General features: G+C 32.3%; 1 long non-coding RNA gene across 1 annotated transcript; it reads left to right on the top strand.

The window, feature by feature from the left end:
* The first annotated feature begins 843 nt into the window (after positions 1-843).
* LOC109171777 lies at positions 844-1,962 on the top strand. The gene is made up of 4 exons (XR_002052657.1): positions 844-1,249; positions 1,361-1,411; positions 1,496-1,699; positions 1,927-1,962. It is a non-coding gene; the product is annotated as an uncharacterized LOC109171777 (long non-coding RNA).
* The last annotated feature ends 8,404 nt before the right edge of the window (positions 1,963-10,366 follow it).

Here is a 10,366-nt window from a genome sequence, read left to right as displayed (position 1 = left end):
TTCCTCCCTTCACCCCTTGCTCTCTCTATCTCTTTCTATAATAATTAATGAGGTGTTGTGTAATGACTATTTTGGTCTGAATATCATTTAGGTATTTGGTGTGTTGTGTGAAGCTCAGTACTTTTAAAATGTCATGCGTGTTGGATTTCACCTGAGATCAACTCTGGTAATTTGTGCATGTGGCGGTCTTCATGCTTTGTCTTTTCCTTGTACTCTGCACATTTTCTCATTGTGGTGCTTGTTTTTTTGCAATGAGCTGGTGCTCTGTTATGGGGTTTACCATGTAACCCAAATAATATGCTTAAATTTGCTCTCGCATACAGTCACTTCTTCGTTCTCTTATTCTTATTATATATATATATATATATATATATATATATATATATATATATATATATATATATATCTGTTTTAGTTTGAAACCATTCAGAAAAGTTACTTAGTTTTTAATTTTGAAAGGTTTGATTTTTTGGTTGAGAGTTGCCTGAATCATGTGTGCAATTTAGTGTTTTCCTGCTTTTCATTAAAAAAAAGAAAATCTAAATCAATTTTGAAGTTCCCACATCTTTTTTTTTTTTTTTTTTTTTTGGTTATTAGAATGGATGCCCTTACCTATTTTCCAGAAATATAATTGAATCATTGAATGCATGGTATATACTAGACATTATGCTCTCACTTTTAAATTCTTCATTATTAACCATGTTACTCTGAAATGCTATAATGATCAAACACTTAATAATGGATGTGTTTTTGACATCTATGGTGAAATTGAATTTATAGAAGACAAAGAGGGAACTTTTACTCTTTTGATGACTAATTCCTTAATTGGTCATTTACAGGGGTTCCTTATCAGCTGGAATAGGTTGCAAGCGAAGCTAGTAATCAACCAAAGTTGCCTGCCTTCTTTACTTCAAAAATTCCACACCTGCTATTCTAGAAAAGTGCTCAACTGACCAGGTAATATCTAAAGGTGAGACACCATTGATGGAAGGCAGCGTCAGTGAGAGTGGTAATTCTTCTAGAGTAAGGGGTTCTGGTTGATGAGATTGATAAGGGGGAATTATGGTTGGTTTTGAATCCAGCAATTACTTTGCAGCGAATATGCTAACATTTCTATTTTTGTAAAAAGTTTCAGTTTGACATGGAATTCTTCTTCACAGGAGTTAAGGCTGGAATGTTTGTAAGAGATGCTAAGGTTCTTTGTCCTAAACTTGTCATTCTTTCTTATGACTTTGAAGCTTATGAGGAGGTATTGTGAGATTGGTTGAGTAAAAATGGAAATTCTTCAGTCATGCTTTCTCATGTGCCTTTACAACTTTCAGTCACGTGGATAGTTTGACACACAATTTTTGATTTACAGGTGGCTGACAAGTTTTATGACATTTTGCATAAGCACTGCAAGAAAGTGCAGGTCTGTCCATGTATATCGTTCTCTTCAGAGCACACATTATATTATACTTATATAACTCTTCAATTGGCTTGTTACTGAAAGCAGGCCGTCAGTTGTGATGAAGCATTTTTAGACGCCACTGACTCAGGGGTGGATGACATTCAAGCATTTGTCAGACTGATCAGGAAGGAAATTGTTGAGATAACAGGATGCACTGCAAGTGCCGGTATTGCTGGAAATATGCTTATGGCCCGTCTTGCTACCCAAACTGCAAAACCTGATGGACAATGTTGTATCCCTCCTGAGTAGGTAAAATGTTTAAATCTTATATATTTGTCTCCTATGAGAATTGGAGAGATAAAAGGAAAGTGAAAACTCGAATGAATATCGGTTTGCTGATATATATAGCTGGTTTTTTCCAGGTTGAGGAGTATCATCGCCATCCTCAACTGAGTCGCACCTCAAGCTAAAGTTATGGAGTCTCCATCCTCAACTGATTCGCACCTCAACCGAGTCATCAACGGAGTCATTTCAAGCTAAAGTTACGGAGTATTCGCATCCTCAACCAAAAGGTAATTGCATTTTAATGCTATATATTAAGTCTACTAAATTTAGTCTCTGTTTAGGGTTTAAGGCTTAGAAATCTTATTTTAACTACATTTTCCTTTTTTTTTTCCTGCTTTTTTGCTTTGACATTTCTGAGTAAATATAGATGGATTTGTAGGTTTAGATATTAAGAAATATATAATACTCCCTCTGATTTCTGCTCCATTTTGTTGTTTTTCTATTTTTTTGCAATTACATATTAAAGGACTTGATACCGAGCCTAGATTCATAATTTTCATAGCCTAAGGAAGAAGAGAAATTTAAATTTCATATACTTTAAGCTTTTCCATGAAAATTATGTGGAATATGCACACAAGGCTCTGAGGACTATATTTTCTTGTCTCTGAGGACTAAAGAACTTGCTATTTGTGGTGTCATGTAATATTGTTGGACCTATGATGCATCTCAATTATCTTGATAGTCATGATATATGCACTAGACAGTTAGACTCATAATCCACTTCCAAAATTTTGTAATATGTTTTTCCCCCTATATAAGTATTGTTCATCACTTATTTTCTCTATCAACTAACGCATTTTCTCTAACTGTTTTAAAGCTTTTGGTTATGTTATTGACAGTACTGTGTCTTTTCCTAAATACCTTGACATAATTACAGATTGCACCAATTTATCTGACATCACGTATGAAGCTTGGAATCAGCTTGTTGGAAAATCTATTGTACAACAGCACCAAGTTCTACTGAAGGTCCAACATTGAGTTCTTTCTTTTCTCACACCTCTTTTGCATACAGGTTTAGCCCTATCCCCAATAAGAAAAACATAATTTAGAGATAGATGAATTTTGTACTGGAGTGTGCATGTCTTTGAAAGATATATAATTTGAGTTGTCTTCTATTGCAGAGCATGGACATCTATCGTCTGTACGAACTTAACACTGTCTCTTCAAACATTATGAGGGTATGTCATGGTCAAATTGATTAGTGATGTCTGAGTTTGTTGATCAGTTTTTAGATATTTACCTTAAATTTATTACATACTTGCAAATACTAACTAAACTTGTGTATGTGCTTTAATAGTTTAATTTCATAATTGAAATGTGTTATCCCACAACACAGATTGATGGAGTCCACCACGGGAAACATGGAAAGAAAGGCTCTGTAGTTTTCTGGCTTCAGGTTCAGCAAGCTCGTGATAAAGTTCGTTTAAACAGAATTGTGAAGCAATTATTTGATTTTGTTGGAAAGTCTATCTCTGATGAAGGTTTCAAGGTAGTTATAGTGTAATTTAATATTTTTGTGCTTATACATCTCCAAGCAAAGTTAACTTTGATAATGAAGAAAATTTGATGTCTTTGTATATAACGCCTATCTATTGCAAGTTCATATCTTTCTTTGACTGCATCTAACTGCCATGTTCTTCAACTTTTCTTGTAGTAATGGGAAGGACTAATTGAATTGCTGGGTTTAGAGTCCAGGACTGCTAGTGGTCTTGAGTTTTTGAACAAGTAATTATTGGTCACTTGTTTTCCATAATAATACTTGTTCTTATCAATGCTTATTATATTCCATTGCTATGATCTATGTATTTATTGAGCTTCTATTGATGTGCAGGTGTAGGGATTTCAGGCGATGTCTTCTGCAGGTTGAAGGTGATACATCTACTGATGCTGCTGGGAAAGCTATTGTTGCCCTTATATCAGTATGTCCAACGTGTTAACTGATGATGCTATTAGATATTCTTTATAAGAAGTGAAGAACAGTGTTTAGATGATGCTTCTCCAGTATTTTTCTGAGGTCTCTGTCTGCATGACCAAAATTTCATTTGTATTTGTGTAATTTGCAGCGGATGAAAAACCCTTCTACACCTCAACAATGCTTGTGTTAAATTTTCAACTGTATATTCATGAATGGATTCTTTTCAAGTGTATGAAATGTCTATGTTTTTCAGCAAATATCTTACCAACTTGCCACAATATATATATATATATATATATATATATATATATATATATATATATATATATATATATATATATATATATATATATATATATATTCATTTCACTACAGAGGGAACCTGTAGTGAAATGAATTTTTTTTATTGACTACGTCCAGTTTTTCGACCACCATAGTGGTCGAAATTTCCGACCACCATAGTGGTCGAAATTTCCGACCGCCGGTGGTCGGAAAATCTGGACCCGCCCGACTATCCTCTTGGTCATTTTTTCCGACGGTCTTAGAAAAGTGGTCGTTATTTACGAGCACTTCTCCGGTAGTCGGATATAGCGAGGGGGATTTTTCCGGATACCCAATTTGGTGGGAAAAGAGGTCGGAAACGCTCGGAACAAGCGTTTCCGACCTAATTAAGGCCATTTCCGACCACTTTCAGGTGGTCGGAAATCTGCTGATTTCCAGCAGTGTCTTCTTAATATGTAACATTTATGCACTATCACTAAATTAAATATTATTAAAAAAATTAAAATGTAAATAATTTCAGTTAAACCTAGTAATTAAACCAAACGAATAAAGTGAGATAACAATGAACTATAATGAAATGAGATTTACCAATAATTTAATCTTAAATTAATTATATTTTGATGTGATAATTATATGTCAAAATTATAATATCTCAAAATGACATCTAATTATAGTACACTTAAATTAATGAGACTAAATTCCTTAAGCCTAATTAAAACTTATAGAGGATTTACCCAACCTTTCTCGAGTTGTGAGGTCAAACTCGAACAAACAACTCCCATCTAACTCTCTACAAGATATTCATATAATTTAATTTATTACTCATCTTGATCAACTAAAGAACGTCATGTCAAGATTATTTTAATTTACTTTTAACAAGATATATACTTTTTAAACCTATTAAAACACAAAGAGTCACTAATACAATTATACCACTCGATCTCAAAATCTTTAACTATACTATCAATATTATTATATTCAAAAACTCTTAACCATAATTTAAACTAAAAATTAAAGGTCTCTCTCTCTTATCATTTCATCAAGAAACGATCAGCTTGGCCGCTAAAGGCGCAACATAATTCATATCCGAGAAGCCACGGCCGTTAACCTAATCCATTACCACGTTATTAAATATATATGTTGTCCAACTTTGTCAAATTCGGTGGGCTTTCTTAATTATTACAGCTAAATTATTATTTTTTTTCTTTTTCAGATGTGACGTTAAATTCCACTTTAATTTTTATTATCTCAACTTTATATGACCATGTGAATATGTGATTACGATAGTGGAGAATTATTCCGTCTTTAAAACACTTGAGCTGATGGTTACTTTTCAATTATATATATATGCTAGCCTTATAAGCAATTGAAAAATAAAAATTACTGACTACATATTAACCCAACAACCTAATGAACAAATAAGGTATATTTAGCACAAAAGGACTACTCGAGTGAGTGGAAGCATAATTCTCATATCTACATATTACAAGTTCAATACATGTACCTATATTCTCGATCGAGCCCATTGCACATGGTCTTCCTAGTGTAACTAACTTATCTTTCTTGTGTGGTTTGCAGGCTATTACACAAGAGTAGGTTTACACACACGTACTCGAATAGTGGCTATGAGATTCCCTCGTCGTTCAAAAATAATAATAAGGTACATTTATTGAAGAAAAAAAAAACTTCATTTAAAAACATAGAAAACTACATGAACAAAATTTTTAAACACAAACACACACACACACATACATATATATATATAGGGTGCGCCATATTAAAGAGTTTTGGGTCAGACTTTTTTTCCTTCTATGCAAGCAACGTAACCAAAATTGTGGTGCACAACATATGAACCAATTCTGTTACTCTCACAATGGTGAGGAGATTAGACACGGTATGTAAAAAAAAGTATTTATGTATTAAAGAAATGAAAAACAAAGAATTAAAATAAATACAGGGTGCATTTGGTTCAAACATTAGAATGAAAAATGTAATTGGAATCAAATAATTGGTAATTGTAATAAGTTAAGTGAAAGAGTTCTCTTTATTTGGTATTAAATATTAATTAGAATCAAAATTAATTAATTAATTAAAATTTTACAAAAAATAAATATATAAAAAATATATATAATACATGCATATACACACAGACAATGTCACTTAAAAAAAATAAATCTCTTTTCATATTTTCTTTTTCATTTTTGATTCCATTATTCAAAAATATGAAAAAAAAAATTAATGAGTTTTATGATTACTGTAAAGATTCGAATACAATAGTAAGATAATAAAAGGAAATAAACAAACATAATAATAAATACTCCCTATCAAATATGATAATATAGTATTGTGCAAAAGTCACCAACCAAACACAACCACACTAATCACCTATTTGAACCAATCCAATATTAAAAACCCTAATGCTGCAAATCTCATTTCCATTAAATTTGCCACCTCGACTTCTTCAATCTTTCTTCCTCCTCCACAAAGCCAATAGAGCATATACTTTCACTCTTATCCTTCAATTTAAGGGAGTGATTGAGAATACGATGAGATAGAGAAACTTTAGCATATATTACTCTATTATAAAATGATATTGTTATTATATATATAATTTCATCTTTGATTTGTTTGTGGCTGAGATTTTTAAAATTTTTAAATTTAGTTACTTTTTTATTTACAAATGGTGCTTAGGTAATTTAATTTGGAGCGTATTTTGAATGTTGTACATAATTTTAAAAGTTCAATTTATTTATGGTAAATTTGGATTCTCTTGTTGTTTTACTCTCTCTTTCTTTCTTCCTTTTTTTTTTTCTCTCTTCTTTTTTGCGTAACCTTTTTGTTCATCTTACTTTGAATTTTCTTCTTCTTCATTTTTATTTTTTCATTGATAGACTTCAAGTTGATTTTTGTGTTTTTATTTGTCTATCATTTGAGCATTATGTTATCTATTTTGTGATTAACCTATTTGTATTTATCATAAGTAATGTACTAGTGTGCATTTTGGCCTCTGTAAGTCTGCATTTACACTGTTGGTTGTGTGCATTTTGAGTGATTTAGAGTTATAAGGTCATCCTATAACAAGTGTGCATTTACACATTCGGTGTTGTGCACTGTGGCTTTCGCAAGTGTGTATTTTCACAGTCGATGGTGTGCACTATGGCTTCCACGTGTGTATTTGCACAGTCGGTGGTGCACATTTTGGGTGATTTAGAAGAAGTGAAGGCTGATCATAGCTACCCATCATGGTTCGTTAATGGTTGATGGTTTTAGTAAAAATATACGAGGTTAATTTTACCATTATTGCAAACCTTCAAGTTTGGAATATTATGTGCAATGTGGCCTCCTCATTTGTACATTTTCATGGTTGATGGTGTGCATTTTAGGAAATTTAGAGAAAGAACAATGCATTCATGTAAAAGTGGGAAGTGATCATAGCCACCCATCAAGGTTCATCAATTGTTGTGAATTTTAGTAAAAAAAAAAAAACAACAAAAAAAAAAAAGAGTTAATTTTATAATTATTGCAAGTTTTTAAATTTTCAATATTTATAAAATAGACTCTGGTGTTAAAGTGTGCATTTACACAGTCGGTGGTGTGCATTTTGGGCTACAGCTAGTATGAATTAGAATGGGTATGTAGGCGTAAAATGAGGGGAAAATTCGGGCATTATCCCTATTTAGGCAGGAGAGTGGTCTTAGGGTTGGATGGATTTGCCCTTTAAGCGTGGTTTTACGGTAATTTATATCTTGCACCAGGACGCGCATTGCATTGTGCGCCATGATGCAAAACGACGTCGTTTTAATTTTTTTAATTTTATTTTTTTTAAAAATTTCGATACCCTGTGTTGGCGGTTAATTTTCTTTAAAAAGAAATCTCACGTTAAAAAATGTACATAACTTTATACTAGAATACACATAATTGTATACATGAATGTACATAATTGTATAACAAAATACACATTTTTTAAAGATAATACATATAATCTAACATAATACATAATACATAATATACATAAACTTTTAACATAATAAACATCAACTCTTAACATAATACACATAAATTTCCTGTTTCGGATGTACATAATTGTATAAAAAAGATGTACATGATTGTATAAAAAATGTACATAATTGTATAAACAAATACATATAATTTATAAACAAATACACATAATCACGTCAACTCACTACATGATTTACCAAAACGACGTCGTTTTGGCCTTTTGGGAGGCGCGAGGCACACAGTGCTATGCGCGCCGTGGTGCAAGGTATAACGATTGTGGTTTTACGGGATTTAACATGTTATTTAGGTGGATTTCTTTTATGCCTTTATGTTTATTCGTAGTTGTTGATTTGTTAGTTTCAATGACTTAGATTGGTGATTTTCATGTAAGCATGACTATATATGTGTGTGTGGAAAGCTCAGCTTGTAGCTTCTACTTGAAGGTGCGCTCTGAATGAAATATATATTGAAATTTTAGCTAGAAAAGAAGCACAATGAGATAATTTAAACCAACTTAGATTGTTTATAACTAGTTAACTAAATAAAAAAATTAAATAAATAAATCTTACAAAGAGTCAAATTTAAAACCTTATTATTACCAAATAACCTGTCTCACCATTGGGATTGCCCCAAGGAAAAGGAACCTTATCTACCTAAAACCTGAGCTGGCCTGGTGACCAATTGATTCATACATTAATAATCAAAACTAGGGGTACACGCATGTTTCGAAATAAGCATGAAGGAAATAAATCTTAAAAACTGTACTTTAAAGAATATTTCCATAACAAGCAAAGAATAAGAACAAATGGAAACAATGAAAAAAGGGGAAAATAAATGAAACAGCTCATCTGTGGTGGAAACTAGACCACTAATCATAATTGTGACGGTAAAGTTACACGGACAAAAAAAAAAAAGTTAATTCCATTTTATTCTAGTCTGCTAGTAGATTTATAAGTACCAACCTATTTTTAGTCCTTTAAAAAAAAAATCTATATGACCGGCGTGGTGATTCAACCCTTTATCCTTTAAATATGAGGTTGGCGATTCGATCCTCACCCATGTGAATGAAGCAAACCATTTGGCTGATATGAAGCAAACCATTTGGCTGATTAGCCAGAGTCCCTGATAGTAGGAACGGGGGATTAGTCTTGTCATCCGTTAACATGATCTTTTTTGTTATCCGTTAATAAAATCGTTTAAATGACATTAAATACAAGGTCATTTTGGTATATTCACTTCTAAGTGTTAAGCCTTTTTCTTTCTTTTTTTGGTCCTAGATTTATGTGTCATTTCACTTTTAGTCTTTTTTTTTCCAAAAAATCCAGGTTGGTCCTAACAATAAGGCTTGTGGAATGATATTTTTTGCCCTCAGTCAACAAATATGTTTAAATGACATTAAAAATGACGTTGTTATTAACCACTCAAAAACCTCCTTTCTTCTTCTTGGTAATACAATCACAAGTCTTGTGTATTTTTATGAAATAGACTTAAGATTTGTCATGAAGTAGACTTGTGATTTTTGCAATTGTACTTTTTAAAATTTTACAGTAGACTTATTATTATTATTATTATTATTAGAGAAAAGGGTCAAATAGGCCCCTAAACATTTTGCTAAAGGTCAATTAACCCCACAAACTTTTGAAAAGGTCAATTGAACACATGAACACACAATTTTGAGTCACTTGACCCCATTAACCGGTAACTTTTACCTGATGAACCGGTAATTGACACCGTGGTGTGACACATAAGCGTTGAAGTGGGTACTTAGCTGCCACATAAGCATAAAAAAAGAATTAAATTAAAAAAAAGAATTTAAAATCAGCCCTGTACAATATAATCTGTTAAATTCTTTATGGCTGATTTTAAAATGTTTTTATTAATTTAATTCTTTTTTATGCTTATGTGGCAGCCAAGTACCCACTCCAACGCTTATGTGTCACGCCACGGTGTCAATTACCGGTTCATCAGGTAAAAGTTACCGGTTAATGGGGTCAAGTGACTCAAAATTGTATGTTCATGTGTTCAATTGACCTTTTCAAAAGTTTGTGGGGTTAATTGACCTTTAGCGAAATGTTTAAGGGTGTATTTGACCCTTTTCTCTTATTATTATTATTATTATTATTATTATTATTATTATTATTATTATTATTATTGGATTAGAGTGGAGGGAGGTGACCCCGTACATACTGGGAACTCATCAACCTAAAATGGGCACTCGACGCAAAGAAGTTAAGCGACGATGCTCTCCAACCCGGCCATGAGGCTGGGCATCAAAATTACTCCAAACAGTGTCCTGAGAAACACCTATACTGGCAAGGTGATCGGTCATCATGTGATACTCACGAAATATAGCTTTGAATCTTATCATTCAGAATCTCTTCTTCCACTCATAACTCATGAGTGCCTATTGTCTAAGAGATATTTAATCAAACACT

This window comes from Ipomoea nil, unplaced genomic scaffold (assembly GCF_001879475.1).
Source record: "Ipomoea nil cultivar Tokyo-kokei standard unplaced genomic scaffold, Asagao_1.1 scaffold0380, whole genome shotgun sequence".
Lineage (NCBI taxonomy): Eukaryota > Viridiplantae > Streptophyta > Magnoliopsida > Solanales > Convolvulaceae > Ipomoea > Ipomoea nil.
This window is presented reverse-complemented; position numbering and strand designations above follow the sequence as displayed.